This window comes from Monodon monoceros, unplaced genomic scaffold (genome assembly GCF_005190385.1).
Source record: "Monodon monoceros isolate NGI ecotype Baffin Bay Population unplaced genomic scaffold, NGI_Narwhal_1 Super_Scaffold_18, whole genome shotgun sequence".
NCBI lineage: Eukaryota > Metazoa > Chordata > Mammalia > Artiodactyla > Monodontidae > Monodon > Monodon monoceros.
In genome coordinates this window covers 149733139-149757542 of record NW_021703774.1, presented here as the reverse complement: position 1 = coordinate 149757542, position 24404 = coordinate 149733139, and the positions used below count along the sequence as shown (strand labels likewise).

General features: G+C 43.7%; 1 protein-coding gene across 1 annotated transcript in view; it reads right to left on the bottom strand.

The window, feature by feature from the left end:
* Positions 1–23485, bottom strand: part of RHBDL2 (rhomboid like 2) — a 55229-nt gene extending 31744 nt beyond the window's left edge. Inside the window, exon 1 of the mRNA XM_029230642.1 lies at positions 23373–23485. The gene's annotated coding sequence lies outside the window, so the exon portion shown is untranslated. The remainder of the gene's footprint in view (positions 1–23372) is intronic.
* Between the last annotated feature and the right edge of the window lie 919 nt (positions 23486–24404).

The window sequence follows — 24404 nt, the reverse complement described above, 5'->3', positions numbered from 1 at the left end:
ACAATAACTGAAATGAAAAATACACTAGACGGAATCAATAGCAGAATAACTGAGGCAGAAGAACAGATAAGTGACCTGGAAGACAGAATGGTGGAATTCACTGCTGTGGAGCAGAATAAAGAAAAAAGACTGAAAAGAAATGAAGACAGCCTAAAAGACCTCTGGGACAACATTAAACTAAACAACATTTGCATTATAGGGGTCCCAGAAGGAGAAAAGAGAGAGAAAGGACCAAGAAAATATTTGAAGAGATTATAGTCAAAAACTTCCCTAAAATGGGAAAGGAAATAGCCACCCAAGTCCAGAGAGTCTCATACAGGATAAACCTAAGGAGAAACATGCCGACACATAGTAATCAAACTGGCAAAAATTAAAGACAAAGAAAACTTATTGAAAGCAGCAAGGGAAAAATGACAAATAACATACAAGGGAACTCCCATAAGGTTAACAGCTGATTTCTCAGCAGAAACTCTACAAGCCTGAAGGGAGTGGCATGATATACTTAAAGTGATGAAAGGGAAGAATCTACAACCAAGATTACTCTACCCAGCAAGGATCTCATTCAGATCCGATGGAGAAATCAAAAGCTTTACAGACAAGCAAAAGCTAAGAGAATTCAGCACCACCAAACCAGCTCTACAACAAATGCTACAGGAACTTCTCTAAGTGGGAAACACAAGAGAAGAAAAGGACCTACAAAAACAAACCCAAAACAATTAAGAAAATGGTAATAGGAACATACGTATCGACAATTACCTTAAACGTGAATGGATTAAATGCACCAACCAAAAGACACAGGCTCACTAAATGGATACAAAAACAAGACCCATATATATGCTGCCTACAAGAGACCCACTTCAGACCTAGGGACACATACAAACTGAAAATGAGGGGATGGAAAAAGATATTCCATGCAAATGGAAATCAAAAGAAAGCTGGAGTAGCAATATTCATGTCAGATAAAATGGACTTTAAAATAAAGAATGTTACAAGAGACAAGGAAGGACACTACATAATGATCAAGGGACCAATCCAAGAAGATATAACAGTTATAAATATATAAGCATCCAACATAGGAGCACCTCAATACATAAGGCAACTGCTAACAGCTATAAAAGAGGAAATTGACAGTAACACAATAATAGTGGGGGACTTTAACACCTCACTTACACCAGTGGACAGATCATCCAAACAGAAAATTAATAAGGAAACACAAGCTTTAAATGACACAATAGACCAGATAGATTTAATTGATATTTGTAAGACATTCCATCCAAAAACAGCAGATTACACTTTCTTCTCAAGTGCACAGGGAACATTCTCCAGGATAGATCACATCCTGGGTCAAAAATCGAGCCTCAGTAAATTTAGGAAAATTGAAATCATATCAAGCATCTTTTCTGACCTCAACACTATGAGATTAGAAATCAATTACAGGGAAAAAAACATAAAAAACACAAACACGTGGAGGCTAAACAATACATTACTCAATAACCAAGAGATCACTGAAGAAATCAAAGAGGAAATCAAAAATACCTAGAGACAAATGACAATGAAAACATGATGATCCAAAACCTATGGGATGCAGCAAAAGCAGTTCTAAGAGGGAAGTTTACAGCAATACAAGCCTACCTCAAGAAACAAGAAAAATCTCAAATAAACAATGTGACCTTCCACCTAAAGGAACTAGAGAAAGAAGAACAAACAAAACCCAAAGTTAGCAGAAGGAAAGAAATCATAAAGATCAGAGCAGAAAGAAATGAAATAAAAACAAAGAAAACAATAACAAAGATCAATAAAACTAAAAGCTTTTTCTTTGAGAAGATAAACAAAATTGAAAAACCATTAGCCAAACTCATCAAGAAAAGGAGGGAGCGGACTCAAATCAATAAAATTAGAAGGCTTCCCTGGTGGCGCAGTGGTTGGGAGTCTGCCTGCTGATTGGGGGGACGTGGGCTCGTGCCCCGGTCCGGGAGGATCCCGCGTGCCGCGGAGCAGCTGGGCCCGTGAGCCATGGCCGCTGGGCCTGCGTGTCCAGAGCCTGTGCTCTGCGGCGGGAGGGGCCACAGCGGTGAGAGGCCTGTGTACTGCAAATAAATAAATAAATAAAAATTAAAATAAAATTAGAAATGAAAACGGAGAAGTTACAACAGACACCGCAGAAATACAAAGCATCCTAAGAGACTACTACAAACAACTCTATGCCACTAAATTGGACAACCTGGAAGACATGGACAACTTCTTAGAAAGTATAACCTTCCAAGACTGAACCAGAAAGCAACAGAAAATATGAACAGACCAATCACAAGTAATGAAATTGAAGCTGTGATGGAAAAAATCTTCCAACAAACAAAAGTCCAAGACAAGATGGCTTCACAGGCAAATTCTATCAAACATTTAGAGAAGAGCTAACACCATCCTTCTCAAACTCTTCCAAAAAATTGCAGAGGAAGGAACACTCCCAAACTCATTCTATGAGGCCACCATCACCCTGATACCAAAAGCAGACAAAGATACTACAAAAAAAGAAAATTACAGACCAATATCACTCATGAATATAGATGCAAAAATCCTCAACAAATACTAGCAAACAGAATCCAACAACACATTAAAAGGAGCATACACCATGATCAAGTGGGATTTATCCCAGGGATGCAAGGATTCTTCAATATACACAAATCAAACAGTGTGATACACCATATTAACAAATTGAAGAAGAAAAACCATATGATCATCTCAATAGATGCAGAAAAACTTTTGACAAAAGTCAACACCCATTTATGATAAAAATTCTCCAGAAAGTAGAAATAGAGGGAACCTATCTCAACATAAGAAAGGCCACATACGACAAACCCACAGCAAACATCATTCTCAATGGTGAAAAATGGAAAGCATTTCCTCTAAGATCAGGAACAAGACAAGGATGTCCACTCTCACCACTATTATTCAACATAGTTTTGGAAGTCCTAGCCACGGAAATCAGAGAAGAAAAAGAAATAAAAGGAATCCAAATTGGAAAAGAAGAAGTAAAACTGTCACTGTTTGCAGATGACATGATACTATACATAGAGAATCCTAAAGATGCTACCAGAAAACTACTAGAGCTAATCAATGAATTTGGTAAAGTAGCAGGATACAAAATTAATGCAAAGAAATCTCTTGCATTCTGATACACTAATGATGAAAAATTTGAAAGAGAAATTAAGGAAACACTCCCATTTACCATTGCAACAAAAAGAATAAAATACCTAGGAATAAACCTACCTAGGGAGACAAAAGACCTGTATGTAGAAAACTATAAGACACCGATGAAAGAAATTAAAGATGATACAAACAGATGGAGAGATATACCATGTTCTTGGATTAGAAGAATCAATATTGTGAAAATGACTATACTACCCAAAGAAATCTACAGATTCAATGCAATCTCTATCAAATTACCAATGGCATTTTTTACAGAACTAGAACAAAAAATCTTAAAATTTGTATGGAGACACAAAAGACCCCGAATAGCCAAAGCAGTCTTGAGGGAAAAAAATAGAGCTGGAGGAATCAGACTCCCTGACTTCAGACTATACTACAAAGCTACAGTAGTCAAGATAATGTGGTACTGGCACAAAAACAGAAATATAGATCAATGGAACAGGATAGAAAGCCCAGAGATAAACCCACGCACCTATGATCAACTAATCTGTGACAAAGGAGGCAAGGATATACAATGGAGAAAAGACAATCTCTTCAATAAGTGGTACTGGGAAAACTGGACAGCTACATGTAAAAGAATGAAATTAGAACACTACCTAACACCATATACAAAAATAAACTCAAAATGGATTAGAGACCTAAATGTAAGACCGGACACTGTAAAACTCTTAGAGAAAAACATAGGAAGAACACTCTATGACATAAATCACAGCAAGATCCTTTTTTATCCACCTCCTAGAGAAATGGAAATATAAACAAATGGGACCTAATAAAAATTAAAAGCTTTTGCACAGCAAAGGAAACCATACAAAAGCTGAAAAGACAACCCTCAGAATGGGAGAAAATATTTGCAAACAAATCAACAGACAAAGGATTAATCTCCAAAATATATAAACAGCTCATGCAGCTCAATATTACAAAACAAAAACCCAATCTAAAAATGGGCAGAAGACCTAAATAGACATTTCTCCAAAGAAGACATACAGATTGCCAACAAACACATGAAAAGATGCTCAACATCACTAATCATTAGAGAAATACAAATCAAAACTATGATGAGGTATCACCTCACACCAGTTAGAATGGGCATCATAAGAAAATCTACAAACAACAAATGATGGAGAGGGTGTGGAGAAAACGGAACCCTCTTGCACTGTTGGTGGGAATGTAAATTGATACAGCCACTATGGAGAACAGTATGGAGGTTCCTTAAAAAACTAAAAACAGAATTACCATATGACCCAGCAATCCCACTACTGGGCATATACCCAGATAAAACCATAATTCAAAAAGACACATGCACCCCAATGTTCATTTCAGCACTATTTACAATAGCCAGGTCATGGAAGCAACCTAAATGCCCATCAACAGATGAATGGATAAAGAAGATGTGGTACGTATATGCAATGGAATATTACTCAGCCATAAAAAGGAACGAAATTGGGTCATTTGTAGAGACGTGGATGGATCTAGAGACTGTCATACAGAGTGAAGTAAGTCACTCTTACTTCACTCTGTATAAGAAAAACAAATATCGTATATTAACGCATATACATGGAACCTAGAAAAATGGTACAGATGAACCGCTTTGCAGGGCAGAAATAGAGACACAGATGTAGAGAACAAACGTATGGACACCAAGGGGGTAAAGCAGGGCTGGGGATGGTGGTGGTGGGATGAATTGGGAGACTGGGATTTACGTATATACACTAATATGTATAAAATGGATGACTAATAAGAACCTGCTGTATAAAAAAATCAATAAAATAAAATTCAAAAAAAAGAAAAGAAAAACGGCCACAGGACCTGAATAGACATTTTTCCAAAGAAGACATACAGATGGTCAACAGGCATATGAAAAGATGCTCAACACCACTAACCATCAGGGAAAGGCAATCAAAACCACAATGAGGGACATTTCCTGGCAGTCCAGTGGTTAGGACTCCACACTTTCACTGACATGGCTGAGGGTTCAAGCCCTGGTATGGGAACTAAGATCCCACAAGCAGTGAGGTGCGGGCCCACCCCCCCACCAAGAAAACTACAATTGCGAATCACTTCACACCTTTCAGAATGGCTGTTATCAAAAAGTCAACATAACAAGTGTTGGCCAGAATGTGGAGAAGAGAACCCTCATGCACTGCTGGTAGAAATGTAAATTGGTGCAGCCACTATGGAAAACAGTATGGAGGTTCCTCAAAAAATTAAAAATAGAACTACCATATGAACCAGCAATTCCACTTCTGGGCATTTATCCAAAGAGAACGAAAACACTAGAACAGATATATGCCCCCCTATGTTCATTGCAGCATCATATACAACAGCCAAGATATGGAAGCAACCTAAGTGCCCATCAATAGATGAGTGGATAAAGAAGATGTGGTGTGTGTGTGTGCATACACACACACACAGGAATATTTCTCAGCCATGAAAAAGAATGAAATCTTGCCATTTGAAAAAGAATGAAATCTTGCCATTTGCAGCAACATGGATGGACCTAGAGGGTATTATGCTAAAAGAAATGAATCAGACAGAGAAAGACAAATACTGTATGATTTCACTTATATGTGTAATCTAAAAATCAAAACAGGGACTTCCCTGGTGGTCCAGTGGGTAAGACTCCAAGCTCCCAGTGCAGCAGACCCAGGTTCAATCCCTGGTTGGGGAACTGGATCCCACATGCATGCCACAGCTAAGAGTCCACATGCCGCAACTAAAGATCCCTCATGCCGCAACTAAGACCCAGCACAAGCTAAATAAATAAATAAATAAATAAAAAGTAAAAAGTAAAATAAAAAACAAAACAAATGAACAAACACAACCAAACAGAAACAGAGTCATAGATACAGAGAACAAACAGGTGGTTGCCAGAGGGATGGTGGTGGGAGGAGGTGAGAAAAAGGTGGGAGATTAAGAGGTACAAACTTTCAGTTTCAAAATAAATGTCACAGATATGAAATGTACAGTGTGGGGAATACAGTCAATAATTATGTAATAGCTTTGTATGGTGACAGATGACAACTAGACTTTTCATGGTGATCATTTTGAAATGTACAGAAATAACGAATCCCTGTGTTGTACACCAGGAACTAACAGTGTTGTAGGTCAATTATGCTTCGAAAACAAACTCATACAAAAAGAGATCAGATTTGTGGCTACCAAAGGGGTGGGTGGGAGGGGGAATTAGATGAAGGTAGTCAAAGGGTACAAACTCCTAGTTATAAGATAACAGTACTAGGGATGTAATGTACAACATGATAAAGATAATGAACACTGCTGTACATTACAAATGAAAGTTGTTAAGATGGTAAATCCCAAGAGTTCTCATCACAAGGAAAAATAATTGTTTCTATTTCTTTAATGTTGTGTCTATATGAGATGACAGATGTTCACTAAACCTACTGTGGTGATCATTTCGTGATGTACGTAAGTCAAATCATTATGCTGTACACCTTAAACTTAAAAGAAATAAGATATAATAAAAACAAAGTCATATCTATGAGACCTTTGCTGAACCCTGAAGTCTCAAGCACTGTACTAGTTCCTCCCTCCCCTTGTGGCCTAGTGTCTTGAAAGAAGAGTTTGTATCCACTAAACATCTTATCCTCTGCATCCCCCACTGAAACTGCTCTGCTGAGTTATGCCCTTAAAACAAGTCCACTTCAGTCATGATGTGAGTCCTAAGGAAGCGTGCAGAGCACCCCAGTCTCTTCAAAGCACATCCTCATGCAAATTCTCACGTACTCCTCCGAACAATCCGGGAAGAAAGAAGACAAGCAGTATCTTCCCAATTCTCATCTTCACCCTTCCTAACAGAGCTTCCTGTTGCAATCCCTTCATCCCTGCCTTTCATCCCAACCATATTCCATCCCCTGGCTTCCTTCTCCCGCTCCCCAGCCACAGGTCACAGAGGATCCTCTGCACACTTCAACGACTCTGTCGTCCTGCAACTGGACTTCTCTAACGTGGTGGAGAAAGACACAGTGTCAAGGTCACTAGAGGGCAGGTACACAGGCTAGACAGACCTGGAAAGTGGTCATGTCTTATTTTTATGTGCAACTCCAGACAATAGCCCTGGACCTGGGACTATGAGCCATAGAATGGGGGGGGGGGGGGACAGGGGGAATGGGGATTTATATGTTTCATCGGTACTATACAGAGTTTCAGTTTGGGAAGACGAAAAAGTTCTGGAGATGGGTAACAGTGTAAATGCAGTGAATGCCATGAATTTTACACTTAAAAACGGTAAAAAGGGGTAAATTTTATGTCACGTATATTTTACCACACACACAAACTAAACGATAATATTAACTTTTCAAGGTCACTGTGAAGACTAGATAGAACATACTGTTTGTCACCAGCATGGGCTTAATCAACGGTATCCAATGCTACTGATATTTTCAGCTCAGTCCAGTGTATCTGAACTTCCTAAATGGCCCAAAATAAAGTTTTTCACTGGAATTTTTTTTTAAAGTCATGAGCCATAGAGCCGGATGACTGGGATTAAACCACAGCTCTACAACCTATCCGCTGTAAAGTAACCTTAAGTAAGTCACTTAAATTCTCTGAGCCTCAAATTACATTTTTTAAGAATTGTGATAAAATAAACATAAAATTAACCATTTAAAAGTGTACAATCCGGTAACGTTAAATACATTTGCAGTGTTGTGCAACCATCACGACTATGTAGTTCCAGAACTTTTTCATCGCCCCAGACAAAACCCCCATACCCATTAAGCAGTCACTCCCCATTGCCCCCTCCCTCCAGCCGCTGGCACCCACTAATTTACTTTCTGTCTCTATGGATTTACCTATTTTAGATATTTCATATAAATGGAATCATAAAATATGTGGCCTTTTGAGTCTGGCTTCTTTTACTTAGAAAAGTCTTCAAGGTTCATCTGTGTTGTAGCATGTATCAGTACATCATTCCTTTTTATGGCTGAATAATATTGCATTGTATAGATAGATATACTAACAAAACCATATTGTTTATCCATTCATCTGTTGAAGGGCATTTGGATCGTTTCCACCTTTTGGCTACTGTGAATAGAGCTGCTATGAACATTCCCATACAAGGTTTTATTTGAATACCTGTTTTCAATTCTTTTGAGTATATACCTAAGAGTGGAATCGCTGGGTCATATGGTAATTCTATGTTTAATTTATTGGAAAATCTTCAGATCCCATTTTAAAGTCGGGATCATGACAGCACTTACCTCATAGCATTATGGGGGAAATTATTTGAGACAATGCATTTAAAGCACTTAGAACAGTTTCTGGCACATAGTAAACACTCCATAATTGTTAGTTATTACTGGCTATGGATGGATGGATGAGTGGGTGTGTGGATGGATGGACAGATGGAAGGGAAGGGGCTGAGTCTGGGGTCTATTTTCACGCTGCAAGTTACTAGGAATCAGGTCACAATTCATTTTCAAATGTATTCCATCAGGCAAGGTCCCACATTACAATAGGTTATATCTAATAAATTTAGGGAAGAAGAGAATTCCCCTTTTATTTATTTTTCCCCAGTAACTTTGCTGAAAATAAAGGCTTCTTACCTCCCACTCACCCAGCTTCCCAGGGTCAGACATTAAGTCTGTAGAGATAACGATTTTATTAATTTTTGTTGCATATTGATGATTATTTATAGTTTCTTTCATGTCTCATAAATGGCAAAACGAGTATGGATTTAAGATCAGCAGCTCTTAAACACAAATATTAAGGCATTTTAAAAAATAAGTTCAATTAGGAGTGATTAACATTGTGTTAATAAGCCCTATTGTAAATTTAAATATCATACATGATCATTTCATGAGGAAAGTTCCACATTGTGAATAACACAACTTTATATCTATAAAAGGAGCTAGAGAAAAAAGGATTACATTTCCCTGCAATTTTTCTTTTTTCCAGATTTCAAAATTTCCAGAAATGTTACGACTTCAAGCCCATCATTTTAGGTATTTTAGTGAAATATGTTTCCTGTGCTGCAAAGGTATCTGACCCATTCAGTTTAGCTAAGAATCACTGTGTGTCTGCTTTCTTCCTTGGCACGTGCAGTAAAGGGATCTGACATCTAGACCTACCTACCGTAGATTCCAGAAACAGATGAACATGTTGGTAGTGATGGTGGCATTTTGTTTTGACCTCTCTTCTCGGTCAGACACTGTCACACTCTGACTTCTGTACCTGTCTGGGTGCCTGTTCCTTGAGGACAGAGGCCCCTCTCTGGTTCATCTCATCTCCAGCATCTTGTGCTTGATGCTCACAGGTGCTGCTTCTAGTCTGACATTCCCCGTCCCTGCCATTCCTGTCTATCTTCTGCATCCACACCTGAGTTTCTGAGCACAATTCACCACATTGGAAACATTACTGACCAGATTGGCAACAATGAAAAAGACTGATTCATGCTTACAAGGCTGTGTGGAAATGGGTGCAGTTTATGAGGTATAAATTGATGCAGCCTTTTTACAAGGCAATTGGGCAGTATCTATAAAATGTGAAACGCATATACCTTTCAACAGAACCTTTCTACTCCTAGAAATCTATGCTACAAATGTACTTGAGCGAGTACTCAAGGCTATCTTTCAAAGATGTCCAGTGCAGAACTATTCAGAGTAGTGAAAAATTACAAAGAACCTGAATGTACTTTAATTGGCTTGTTGTATTTTCTGATAGTTCTACTTCTTAGGTAGTTCATCCTTACACTGTGCTGAAATCTGCTCACCAGCCCTTCTGCTCCTGGGTCCAAGGTTTCCCTCCCTAGGGCCTCACAAAGCAAGTCTAATCTAAGATCATGTCATTAATTGTGTAGGTGTGGCCTGTATACTCCATGGGTTCTATAGGTCATAGTTGGGATAGAATATCTGCATTTTCTAGATTACCAGAATTTTCAGAGGCTCAGTCTGACAGCACAAGAGCCTCAGAACAAGCCAGCAATGATTACAACACATTACAGTCTCACAGAGATATAAAAACATCCACAGCTATCAAATTATTTCCTTGGTCACTCTCATCACAGTGTTACTCATTGAGTGAAATTGTTTCCTACACTGACTGTGCTTTCTTACTCATTAAGCAAAGATCATGCAGGTTTCTTGAGCTTTCTTTAATGTTGACTTGATATTATGCCTCACCTCCTACCTCTTATCTGCAGCAAGTGGCTGCCAACTCTTTGTTGAAATACACACACACACATTCAGATCAAAAGTGGGTGGCCCTGCTGTGAAATGTTCTCATCTTACCCTTAGGGAGCAACTGGGGGTGGACTGTCAAAAAGAATGTTGGAAGAGTAGAAAAGACTCATAGCCTTCTGGTTAAAAATGGAGATGTTCAAGAACCAAAGACCTTCCCTTCAAGTTACCAATTATTCTTAAGAAGAGGAAAAGTGGAAAGAACTTTCCTACTTCCTGGCCCTACCTGGTATAAGCATTGCTCGTGTTACGAGTCATGTAGCCAGTGTGCTGGCCAAGGATGGGAAAGAGCAGGTTGTGCTCATTTATCCAGAACAATCATGTGCCTGTAGAAGAAGAGATTTCCATGAGAAGATTTAGGGCTCCCCCGGTGGTCCAGTGGTTAAGACTCTGCTCTTCCACCGCAGGGGGCGTGGGTTCGGTCCCTGGTGGGGGAACTAAGATCCTGCATGCCACGTGGTGTGGCCAAGAAAAAAGATTTACCCAGGAGACTCGACATTGGCAAGGGATTTTTCCAAAGACCTTTTAGGTGCCCTCATTCACTATATACTGATACGGACAGAGTAAAGGGACAAAGTAGATAAAGAGTTATTTCCACCAGAGGATTGTAAGTAAAGAAAAAATTATGGGAGACCCTTGTAAGTTAATGATCACTCAAGAAAGCAGGTTTGCTTCACCATAAAACCAAGCAGGCTTGCTTAGCAGCGAAATCATGCTACAGAAGCATGAGACATGCCCCAAAACAATAACACAATGGTGGCCTGAGACCCACATCCTGTCCAGTGAGCTCAGTAAGTTAACGACCCTTAGGACGTGCTCTCTGCACACATAAAAAAAAAATAATTTATGGAAAGGTGACATGTCAAAGTGAAAGAGCCTCATTGTACTGAGACCTGAAATAATTTTTCCATAGTGCCATGACAGTCCTGGCTTGACCACGTAGGGACAAGAAAACTCCCCGCCCCAACATGGAGGAGGAGCTGGTGATGGAAGTGTGACGTCTACTCAAAAATGAGGAAGGTGGTCTTTTCCCCCTCCCCACTTTTCCTTTGATTATAAAACTGTAGCTCACTAAGATCTTCCGGCACCTTCTCACCTGCCCGATTGTAAGCATCACAAGCGTCCTATTCTAATAAATCACTTCTTATCTATCACTTTGCCTCTCGCTGAATTCTTAATGCACTGACACATAAAGGATTGGAGGTCCTCAGAGCCCCCTGAAATGCCACCTAGCAGCTTCAATACCACATAGTGTCTCCCAAAATTGTTATAAATTATAGCCAGAAATTTTTAAGTCAATGACTTCCATAACCAAGCAGGACCCTATGGGGCCTTCCCGGGACAGACCTCTCCCTCGTATCCTCTGCTTTAGCTCCTCTCTGAAGTACCTAGATAATAGTATCTGATGCACATTTCCTGAGCTGTTTTGCAGATGCTAAACCACCCACCAAATGGAAGACGTTAACTACCTGATGGTCGTGACCACATAGTCCCCAGGCCTACTGGAGCCTAAGGATTGATAATGTTAACTCCTGTGATACCACCCTGTTACCTCACCATCAGAGAATTGTATACCAGCTGATCACATACCTTGGGTCACGCCTCCCTCACCTCGCCTTTAAAAAATGCTTTGCTGGGCTTCCCTGGTGGCGCAGTGGTTGAGAGACCGCCTGCCGATGCAGGGGACACGGGTTCGTGCCCCGGTCCGGGAAGATCCCACGTGCCGCGGAGCAGCTGGGCCCGTGAGCCGTGGCCGCTGAGCCTGCGCATCCGGAGCCTGTGCTCCGCAATGGGAGAGGCCGCAACAGTGAGAGGCCCGCGTACTGCCAAAAAAAAAAATGCTTTGCTGAAACTCATCGGGGAATTCAGGTGTTTTGAGCACTTGCTGCCCTGGACTCCTTGCTTGGTGCCCTGCAGTAAACACTGCACTTTCCTTCACCAAAACCTCGTATCAGTAGATTGACTTTAGCATGTAGGCGAGTCAACCCAGGTTTGGTTCTATAACACTTCCACTGTATTCTTTTGATAACACATGTAATGGTCATTTGTCAGTTTTCTCGGCGAATTCCTCATCTCATGAATCTGGGTGGGCAGCAGGGACCACTTCCCAGTACAAAAGCTAAAAATGCTCAGTACTCACTTTTCCAGGTCCTTAGGCAGCTAGAGCTCAGGTATGTGACCTAGGCTTGAACAGTCAGCTGCATTTGCTTAGAATTCGGGGGACTGGAGCTGGGGATGGGGAAGATTCTTACAGCAGTGTACTTTAAAGCGGTGGCCGCGGTATCTGGTGTCCATCCAGCCTTGCCATTGGAGTCAGTGTGGCACCCAGAATCCAATGCCATCTGTGTCTGTGATGCAGGCTGAAGCGACGAGCATGCAGCAGCGACGAGGAGGCTGTCTTTGCCTACCTGGCTCTGTGATTTTGGTGTACTTGTAGGTGCCTGGTCTCCGTGTGTTTCTGCTTATTTCCCAAACTTTGCTTCCTTCCAGTGATTTTGTAGTCTACCATGATATTATGATATACTAAGAAATACATATTCGGTCTTCATCCCCAGTTCCAGGCACTGATCTAAAACCCCTGGAATTTCCTGAGTGATAAGGGTGAGAGGAGCATCTTTTGTTATTTGTAGTAAGTTTTTTTCAACTGTACCTGAGTTTATGCTAATCAAGTGATTCTTAGAGGGTGGGACCTGGTTACCAGAGGAAACACCCATGTGATTAGAGGGTTGGAACTTTCAGTCCCCACTTGTGGGATAGGGAAAAGGGCTCGAGATTGAGTTTAATGACCAGTGGTCAATAATTTAATCAATCATCCCTATGTGATGGAACCTCCATAAAAATCCTAAACAAATGGGTTTGGAGAGCTTCCAGGTTGGAGAACAGATCAAGGTGCTGCACCCAGAGAGGGTGCGGAAGCTTTGCATCCCTTCCCCTTGCCCTATGCACCTCTTCCATTTGGCTGCTCCTGCGTTGTAATCTTTATACTAAACTGATAATAGTAGGTAATGCCCTCTCCTGAGTTCTGTGAGCTATTCTGGCAAATTATAGAACACAAGCGGGGGGGAGGTCACAGAAACCCCCAATTTATAGCCATTTGGTCGGAAGCACCAGAAGCCCAGGCTTGCAGTTGGCATCTGAAGTAGGGAGCAGTCTTATGGGACTGAGCCCTTAATCTGTGGGGTAGCCGGTGTCAGAATTGCATGGTGTGGAAAACCCACACATTTGGCGCCAGAAGCGTGAGTACGATGAGCGAAATAGATTTTTTAAATTTTACTACCCAATGGGCATTCAATAAAATTCATTTACTGGTGTAAAATCAGCCAGAATCAGAATCAGAATCCCTTGCAACCAAGACCCTATAACTACTACACCTGAATAGCCAAGGAACTCTTCTACACTCTATCTGGGGTCTTCCTGTTGCAAGCTAAACTCATTTCTTGTTCTGTGTCTGGGAGACACAGTGTAAGGACAGCACAGAACTAGGGGATCTGTTTTTCAGTCTCACTCTGCCACTTCCTGGCTGTGTGACCTGGAGCAAGTCTCTTCCCAGCACTGAGCCACAGTCCTGTCACCTGCACAGGGAACACTCTGGACTAGACCAGCGGTTCCCCACACTGGCTATGCCTTAGAATCCCCTCAGGCATTTGTTTTTCAACATTTGCTTTTATACAGATTCCTGGGCCCCAGTCCTGAAGAAACTAATTTAATAGATTTAGTAAATTTCTGACACTTATACCAGTGAAGTGGAGGCCTCAGCACCTTTGAGAACCACAGACAAGGCTCTCCAAGTTCCACTCCATCTCACAATCTCTGTGATCTTCGGAAGGTAGACACAGTTTTATTGCTGTATTTCTCATGCCCAGAAAGTTCCTGGTGCACAGGTGTTCAGAAAAGTATCTGAGTAAAAGGTAAACAAACTCTCTGCAACTTTTATGTAAATCTAAAATTGTTACAAAATATGAAGTTTATTTAAAATAATACTGGAAGGAAGAAGGGAAGGAGAGAGGAATTCCACATACACCACCTTAACTAAGAGTTTTGTGCTACTTTAAACTGAAAAGTACTTCCCCTCACACTTTTCCTCTGCACACGCCCTCCCTGCCCCCCCACCCCCGCCATCATCATTCTGCCATCACTGAGTTGTCAGAGGAGACCTGCAGAGCCACCATGCCGTAGGGGTTACAAAAGGGACTGTCACCTGTCTTTGAGGAGCACCAGTCCTTGTGCTTGGCACTGTGAAGACCCGAGTTCTACTTCGCTCAATATCTCACAGAATTATTGTAAGAATCGAATGAAAGAGTTGCCATAATAGTGAGCACCTACTGTGTGCCAGGTTCTATGCTAAACACTTTACGAGCACTCTCTTCATTGCTGCTTACAACAAACTTGTAAGGTGGGATAATAACATCCCCATTTTATGGATAAGGAAACTCAGGCTTCCAGAGTAACTTGCTCAAGGTCATACAGCTAGTGAGGAGAAGGCTAGGACAGGAGCCTTTGAAGGTGTCTGACTCCAAAGACCCCATGTGTTGCTCTGCCCTGTGATCTCTAGGTAACAAGTGTTCAAGAAGTGTGCATATTTATTTTGATTATTTTCATCCCAGCCTTCCCTCTTCCCTAACCTCCCTCTTCTTCTTCCAGCTCCCCAAACAGGCCCAGACTAGACCCTGAGAGTTCCCAGATGGGAGCTACAAAAGAACTGGCAGGCAGGGCTGGGAATCCCCACCACTCCCATTCCTGCCACAGGGAATCAAGATGGAGACAGGCGTCCAGGAAAGGAAAAGGATTTGATTCTCTGAGAACCCGAGGACTAAGTTAGGCTCACCTTCCCTTCTTCACCTCACCCAGGAGAGCGCTGCCAAGGGCACCAATCTTAGGACAACTCCTCTTTGGCAGAAGAGGCTTTCGATCATTCACTTGTGCCGTTTCCCAGCTGCATTCAAACAAGTAGGTTTCAAACATCTGAATTGTGTTTTTTTTAAACAGCTGGCCACCCGCTCATCGGTACCAGGGAGGCCCTTGCAGAGGCCAAGTCCAGCCTTGATGTGGCCAGGGTGCCCAGGAGGCTGGGCGACAGACTAGGCTGGGTATACCCAATTGCTGCCCAGCTGGGCCTAATGGGGAGACTTTTGGTGGTGTTGCTAGGCAACCTGGTAATTGGAGAGGCCACATTGGCCTAGGGGCCACAGAAACTAACAGCCTCCTTCATCACACTGCAAACCATTATTATGCCCCATCCCAGAGGCCTGCAGCAATCGTTCTGTGGTTATAGCCTGAAAAAGTGCTTTTTTAGCTCCAGAAATTAAGAACCAGCTTTTCAAATTTATAGGTTTGTGGTTGTGGTTGTTTTCTTTTTGCTACATCTCTGAGGATACACTTGAAACAAATAGGCAAAGGATTTTAAAACAAAAAAAGAAAAAAAATGCCTTCACAAACCACCTTTTCCAAAAGTTTTCCTTCTTCCTGAAGCAAAGCACACTTGCCCTCAATTGTGAGGGCAGCTAAGGTAGGGAATCCCACAGCTGTGGCTGCGGTTGCGTGGGGCGGGGCACCAGGACCTTGGTCATGTACAAGACCTCTCAGTGGAATAACTTTTTTGTGTCTCTCCCATTCAAAGACAATCACTATACCTCCCCTTCCCAACCCACAGAACCACTTTCACTTGTGGGGATTTGTTTGTTGGTTGGTTTGTTTTTTGTTTGTTTTTTAAATTTTCGGCCATGCCATGCAGCTTGCAGGACCTTAGTTCCCCGACCAGGGATGGAACTGGGGCCTAAGGCAGTGAAAGTGCTGAGTCCTAACCACTGGACTGCCAGGGAATTCCCATCACTTGTTTGTTTGTTTGTTTTTTAAGATTTTTCTTTTTGATGTGGACCATTTTTAAAGTCTTTATCGAATTTGTTACAATATTGCTTCTGTTTTATGTTTTGGTTTTTTGGCCACGAAGCATGTGGGTTCCTAGCTCTCTGACCAGGGATCGAACCCGTACCTCCTGCGTTGGAAAGTGAAGTCTTAACCACTGGACCGCCAGGGAAGTCCCACTCATGTTTTTTTGTTTGTTTGTTTTTGTTTTTTTTCTGTACGCGGGCCTCTCACTGTTGTGGCCTCTCTCGTTGAGGAGCACAGGCTCCGGACGCGCAGGCTCAGCGGCCATGGCTCACGGGCCTAGCCATTCCACAGCATGTGGGATCCTCCCGGACCGGGGCACGAACCCGCGTCCCCTGCATCGGCAGGCGGACGCCCAACCACTGCGCCACCAGGGAAGCCCCCACTCATGTTATTTTGATGAAGCCTCCCAGCTGCCTTGTGAAGAAGACACCATTTTTATTCCCATTTTACAGATGAACGACTAAAGCAAAAAGAGGCACCCATGAGTGCACACCTAGTCATAGCAAAGCCAGAGCAAAATCCCATTCTTCTGAGGCTAGATCCCGATCTGCTCTACTATACCCCACTGCCACCCCACAGAGCTATTTAAGATATTACATATATTTGTGTACTCTATTATAATATGAATAATAGTAATAATAATACGTACTGGTGTAGAGACAAAAACTTCATCTTGTATCTCATACTATCCTCAACACATCATCCTTATTGATTGTGGTCAGGCTTTCAAAGCTGCCTAATGTACACTAAGGAATAGAGTCTGGAAGAATTCCCAAAGACAGACACACTATTTAACTAGGTTAATGACCTAGCCCACCAGAGCGCAGTGCTCTGCAACAACCCTCCTTAATTCAAGGAGTTCCCTCTGTTTGATAACATTATGATACTATTTCAGTGCCTTAAGTAAGGAGGCAGAATCATTGCTTTCGTTAGATATTTCCAGGTATTTTTCAAAAAGGCTTTCACTGCCTCATCTACAACGGTCCACTGATAATGACCAACTGTGCTGATCTGCACAGGACTAGGGATTTCTTGGGATGTGGGACTTAGGGTGCTAAAATCAGGATAGTCCTGGGCACACCAAGGACAGCTGGTCACCATCTACCTCAGGATCATCTGGAGAAGTCAGGTGAAGATGGCTGGTTCTAATCCTAGGGCAGTAGTTCTTAACCCTGGATACACATCAGAATTGTCTGAGGAGACTGTAAAACAGTGTTGATATCTGAGCTCACCCCGATTAGTGGAATTAAGGCCTCTGGAGCTAGGGCCTGGGCACTGGGATTTTTTAATGTGCAGCCAAGACTCAAACCCCCTGCCCTAGAGATTTAGATTCTGGGCTGGGGTCTTGCCCAGGAATCTGCCTGTCTCTTTAACAGCTTCCCAAGGGATTCTCATATACACTATGGTTTGATAACCAATGAATTCTTATGTGATGTGTGACTTCATTGGACAACATACCCTGAATGCCTTGTATATGTTAGGCTCTGGAAACACAAAGAAAAAAACAAAAACAAAACCACTTCCTGTTCCCCAGGCCCTCCCTATCCAGTGGGGAATAAAGACTGTAAATTGTTCCAATACAGTATACAGTAGTCCCCCCTTATCCACAGAGATACATTCCAAGACCCTCAGTGGATGCCTGAAACTGCGGATAGCACCAAATCCTAGACATACAATGTTTTTTTTCCTATAGGTACATACCTATGATAAAGTTTAATTTATAAATTAGACATTAACAATAATAACTAATAATAAAATAGAATAATTAAAACAATATACTGTAATAAAAGTTATGTGAATGCAGTCTCTCTCCAAATACCTTATTGTACAAATTTAATGCCTTTTCCATCTTAATTAAGCACTTATCATGCTCTGTGGCCATAACTTTTGCAGTTTGAGGTGAGACAGCAAAACTAGCACGAAGTTCTTTTTCCTTCTTCACAGTTTCACAAACAGAAGATTCATTTTTACCATAGATCTTAGCAACCTCAGCATACGATTTTTTTTCTTTCCTTATTTACTTTTTTGGCCACTCCACGCAGCTTGTGGGACCTTAGCTCCCCTACCAGGGATCGAACTCGTGCCCCTGCAATGGAAGCACAGAGTCCTAACCACTGGACTGCCAAGGAAGTCCCCATTTTTCTTTCCTTGTTAAGTCGAGAACTTTCACCTTTTCACTTAAGGGAAGCACTTTATGGCTTCTCTGTGGCATATCCAAATTGTCAGCATTACTACTCTTGCGCTTTGGGGCCATTATTAAGTAAATAAGGGTAACTTCAGCATAAGCGCTGCGATACCTCAACTGATAACCGAGACTGCTACTAGGTGAACAGGCAGGAGACACTGGACAAAGAGATGATTCACGTCCTGGGCCAGATGGAGCAGGACAGCTCAAGATTTCATCAAGCTATTCAGAACAATGCACAATTTAAAACTTTTGAATTGTTCATTTCTGGAATTTTCCATTTAATATTTTCAAACCAAGGTTACCTCAGGTAAGTGAAACCAGGGGAAAGCAAAACCGCAGGTAAGAGGGCGAGACTACTAAACTGTGGTTTAGGCTTAAAAGTGGGTCAACATCATCAGGGTAGTTGTGGTTATTCAGTTTCCAGAAGCCCAGTGTGGCAGATTAGAGATGGAGCATATTACTTGCCATTCCTCCACTAAAAGGTGGGTTTGTTTCCCCACTTTGAATCTGGGCCAGTCCTGTGACTGGTTTTGACTGATAATGTGCAGCAGAGGTAGTGCTGGGTACCTCCCAAGGCCAGGCCTGAAGAGATCTGCAGTCCCACTTTTGTTCGTCTTAGAATACTCCCTCTTTGAAGCCTGACACCATATAAGAAGGTCAACCTACACTGAGGCCACCATGCCTTGAGGAAGCCCAAGCTACTCACATGGAGAGAGAGGCCACATAGAAGAGCACCAGGGTGCCAGACCTATGAGTGAAGCCTTCTTGGACCTTCCAGCCCAGCTCAGCCGCCAAGGGAAAGACCCCAGCTGACACCACATGCAGCAGAACTGCTCAGCTGAACTCAAATTCCAGACCCACAGAATCATGACAAAATCAAATGGCTGTTGTTGGAAGCTACTACGTTTCATGGTGATTTGTTATACAGCAATAGCTACCAGCACTCCTCAGGAGAACTAGAAGACGACCTGACATCCCAGACCATTCTGCCTTCCCGTTAACACTGTTCATCTTCATACCCCTCAGCAGAGTAGACTGCAGGGGTCTCACCTGCAAGAGGCTCCCAGTTAGTCTCCATCTCTGCTCCTGCCCCCCTTCCAAAACAGAACCAAACCATAAATCAGAGTACATCGACTCTCTGCTTAAAAATCCTTCAGCGGGGGCTTCCCTGGTGGCGCAGTGGTTGAGAGTCCGCCTGCCGATTCAGGGGACACGGGTTCGTGCCCCGGTCCGGGAAGATCCCACATGCCGCGGAGCGGCTGGGCCCGTGAGCCATGGCCGCTGAGCCTGCGCGTCCGGAGCCTGTGCTCCGCAACGGGAGAGGCCGCAACAGTGAGAGGCCCGCGTACCGAGAAAAAAAAAAAAAAATCCTTCAGCGGTTTCCCATTGTCTTCAAGATAAATACAGGATCCTTACTATGGCTGATAAATGCTGCGTGACCCAGCTCCTGTCTTTTTTGTAGCCTTCTACCACTCCCCCAACATCTCTGTGCTGCAGCCACGGGGCGTCTTCCTGTCTCAGGCACACACCAAGCTCTCTCCTGCCTCAAGACCAGCTCCTTTTCGGGCCTCTCTGAAGTGGCAGGCCTCCGCCCACCCCACATTCGCTATCATATCCCCCTGCTAACTCACTTCTAGTACTTACCGCTATCTAAAAATATCTGGTTTGTTTATTTGTTGTCTGTAAGCTCCAGGAAGGTAGGAAATGTTTCTTTTTTTTACTCCATCTAAAGGTGCTTACTAAGTGTCTGCTGAATAAACCATCAAGTAAGGGGAAGAAGGAAGGAAGGAGGAAGTTTGGGGTCATAGAAAGAGCACTACAATTACCGCACTCAGAAAACCCTGGTTCTTGCTCCGCTTCTGCCCCCCCCCCCCCCCCCCCCCCCCCCCGCTTACCTCCAGGCAAGCCACTCACCTCACCTGATCAGGATCCCCACCATGATGTGCCTGGCCGGTGATGTTATTTATGCCATACACGTGTAGTCCTCATGTTTTTTGCTCATGAATCCCCATGAGAATTTTGGACAAGCTATGTTACTCTCATACATTTTTAAGTCAACAACTAAAATTATTTCTCACAAATTAAAATTGGTTCCAAGACAGAATTTTCTGGCATAGTCTTTATTAGAGACACGCTTTAGATATATCTTCATCCAAGCCTTGGAGCTACAGAATTAGCCTGTTCAGTTTATGGAAAATGTCTACCATACAATCCAATTGTCAAAACCAGTCCTCACTGTCAAGCCAGTGAGTCAAACCAGAATAATTTTCTGTCTATGAGAGAATCCACCTTCATTTTTTTTCTTGTTGCCTTTAATTAATTAATTTTTTATTGAGGTTATAGCTGACTTACAATATTATGTTAGTTTCAGGGGTACAACATAGTGATTCAAAATTTTTATAGATTATATCCATTTAAAGTTATTATAAAATATTGGCTATATTCCCTGTGCTATACAATATATCCTTGCAGCTTATTTTTCAGAGTAGCCTGAACCTCTCAATCTCCTACCCCTATCTTGCCCTTCCCCCTCCCCTCTCCCCACTGGTAACCACTAGTTTCAGCCTCACTAAGCCCCTTGCAATTCCAGCTCCCACCCTCCACTAGGCCTTTTCAGGAGCATCTCCCTCTGCTAGAATATCTTCTCTCTCTAACTTGTTCTGGCAAAGTCCTAATGTTCTCTTCAAGACTGTCCTAAACCTCCTCTGCAAAGCCTTATTAAGCATCTACCATGTGCATGCCATGGTGCTAGGCACTGGATGCAGTAGCGAACAAAGCAGACATGGTAAAATTAAATGCCCCTCTTGGTCCCCTCAGCAACCTCTGCTCCTGCCTAAGTTACGGTTCTCTTCTTTGCATTATCACTGTCTCCTCCACAAGGCTGTGAAAGCCCTGAAGATAGATTCTTAATAGGGATTCTTCATCTTGGAATCCCTATTATGGAGCCCACAGAATGCATCAATTAATGTTTGTTGAATTCATTTACTCACAAAGGATTCATTGACCATTTCTCAATCAGGGACATATAGGGTGCTTGTTATAAACTGTGAACACAGACATGGCCCCTGCCCTCTTGGGACTAACAGAGCACTTGACTAAATGAATGAAATATGAATGAGTGAATTAATAAACGAATCAGGGAAGGAGTGTGCTCTTTCCCACTTGGATGAAGCAGCCCAGAGCAGGAGATGTAGAGGAAGCGAGAAGCCCGTGTCTAGGAAGCTGGGGGAATGCTGATGCCCTTTTGTTCTTTCTGGTACACAGAAGCTTGAAGGACAGCAAGGAGTTAAACAAAAGCCCATGGAGTCTAGAGTCTGAGCCAGATTTGAATTCTGGTTGCACTACTTATTAGCCATGTGACCTTAGGCAAATCCCTTTGTCTGTTCGTATCTTCATTTCCTCCTCTGTAAAATGGGGCTGTTAATAATGTAACAGGGTTATGATTAAATGAGATTACGCATTTAAAAGCCTGTCACTTGAGGCCAGGCAGAGTTGGTTATAGGAACTGGTAGTTCCTATCTTTGGCTCAGTGTGAGTATGCAAATTCAGAAACACAGCAGGAGAGCCTTCCTTTCCTTCCAACTAGAGGTTCCAGCCCTGGTCGGTGTTCTTACCTCAAACCCGCAGGAGGTGCTTTCCCTATTCAGCCCCTCCCTTCACCACCTCCTTCACTCCCAGCTCAGTGTTTCCAGGTCTGCCCAAGTGCCTTCAAGGCCATGGGTGTCTGACACATCTTTACAAGATAGAGAAGGTGGCATTTAGGGAGGGGCATGGCAGGCAGGGGGCCAAAGAAGAAGGAAAGAGTAGAGATGTTTCTTGAGGCCCCACTGTGTGCCTGGCACTCGGCTTGGTGCTTGACATGTATCGTCTCATGTCATCTTCATAACAATACTATTTAGAGATACGGAAACTGAGGCTCAGGAAGAGGTGGGATATAAATCGAAGTGTGTCTATGACTCCAAAATGAGTTTCCACTCTGCCACGCTGGCCACCAGATTATAGATGATCACTACACATTTGTGAAATAAATTTCAGTTTTCTTATTCCCAGGAAGAGCGGAAATTGTGTGTCCCACCCCAAACTAACCCCAACCCTACCCAACTCCAGCCCTACCCACCAGAGAGAATCCAGCCACTTGCTCAAAGAACGATGAATAAACAAATGAATAGTAACAGATGAAGGAGTGAACAGAATCGCTCAGACACCTGTACCAGAAAGGAGGAAACAAATAACCTTGGAGACTTGCTGTGCAGGAAGAAGCCAGAGATGTCTCCCCTGGCTGTGGTCTCTGGGGCAGAGGTCGGGCAGCACAGGGCTAGGATCTGGCTCAGCCGGAGGGAGGAAAAAACTGGGAGGCAAGTCACTGAGAATGGGATGAAGGGAGAGAAAGAAGGCCAGTGATTGACCAGCGCTGGGAGGGGCAATGGCATTACCTGGTCGTCCGGCCATGGGGGAGGGGGGTGAGTCAGAGCCAGCCCCCTGACTGCTGGCCCAACCTGCTGCCAACTTTTTTTTTTTTTTTTTTTTTGCGGTACGCGGGCCTCTCAATGCTGTGGCCTCTCCCGTTGCGGAGCACAGGCTCCAGACGCGCAGGCTCAGCGGCCATGGCTCAAGGGCCCAGCCGCTCCGTGGCATGTGGGATCTTCCCAGACCGAGGTACGAACCCGTGTCCCCTGCATCGGCAGGCGGACTCTCAACCACTGCGCCACCAGGGAAGCCCCGTGCTGCCAACTTTTAAAATGAAAGGAGCAGGATCCCAAGCGGCCACTCATGAAGGCTACTGCGGAAGGAGGCTGCCAAGGGAGCACCCCACGTTTGGCTCTGGGCCTCGGGCTCTCCCCCCACCCGCCAGACAGAGGGGCCTGGTCCACCAGCTACCAGCTCTCGCAGCTTACCTCGGGGAGGCCAAGGGCCGTTCCAGGCAGGACAGACTGCTCCCCCCGTGTTCCAGGACAAGGGACTGCCTCAGCTGCCCTGAAGTTCCCGCCCTGCCAGGCACTCCTAGGTCCCTCCCCAAATTAAAATCCTCCGCACAGGTTCCCTCCGGCCCAGCCCCCGGGGGAGGGAGCCCGAGGAAATCCCCTCCCAGCCCTGAGACGGCCTGGGCCGGTCCAGCCAGCTCGGCAGTCTCAGCCCTGGGCTGGCCCTGGATGAATGAGTCCTCTCGCTCCGCCTGCCTGGGTCTGAGCCAGAGAGCCTGTGACCGCCCCTTAGCTCTTTCTCGTTGTCCGAGGCCCTGAACTCCAATCCTCTTCCAAGTCCTACCCTCCTGGGTCTCCTGCCCGGCGTTCTTAGCTCTCTGGGGAAAGAGCTCAGCAGGAGGGCTTCTTTCTTTTCCCCGCATTCCTATTTCCTAATTCTTCTCACTGGCTCAACTCGACAAGAAGCCGGAGGGCAAGAGAGCTTATTGATGCCATCCACAGGGGTCAGCGTCCCAAGACACAGAGCAAGGCAGAGCCGGGTAGAGAGAATGGATGGTGGAAGGGCAACTAAGGAGAAAAAAAACAGTCTTCCCTCCTGCGTTTCTCCGTTACTCACATACGACTACCACACAACACTTCTGACACCAGATGTGTGGGTTTTCCCCACACCAAACAATTCTGCGACAGCAGCTGGGTGTCCTACAATTTATCTCAGTTCTGACATGACCTACCTGAAGAGAGTGTCAGATCCCACAGATGAAGGGCTCAGACTGCCCTCCACTTCAGAAGCCAATTGCAAGAAGTAGGTCCCCAGCTCACCCACAACTTCTGTCCAATTTAGCTACAAATCAGAGGTTCTCGTGTTCCCTTCCTGAGATATATAGGGCGAGGTCTGGGAGGGTCCCAAGCACAGGAGTTTCTGTCCCCGTGGAGTTGGGATGTACCACCCTGCCGCTAGGTGGATGTGTTTACCAACCTGGAAGATCCCCAGACCTCCTGATATTG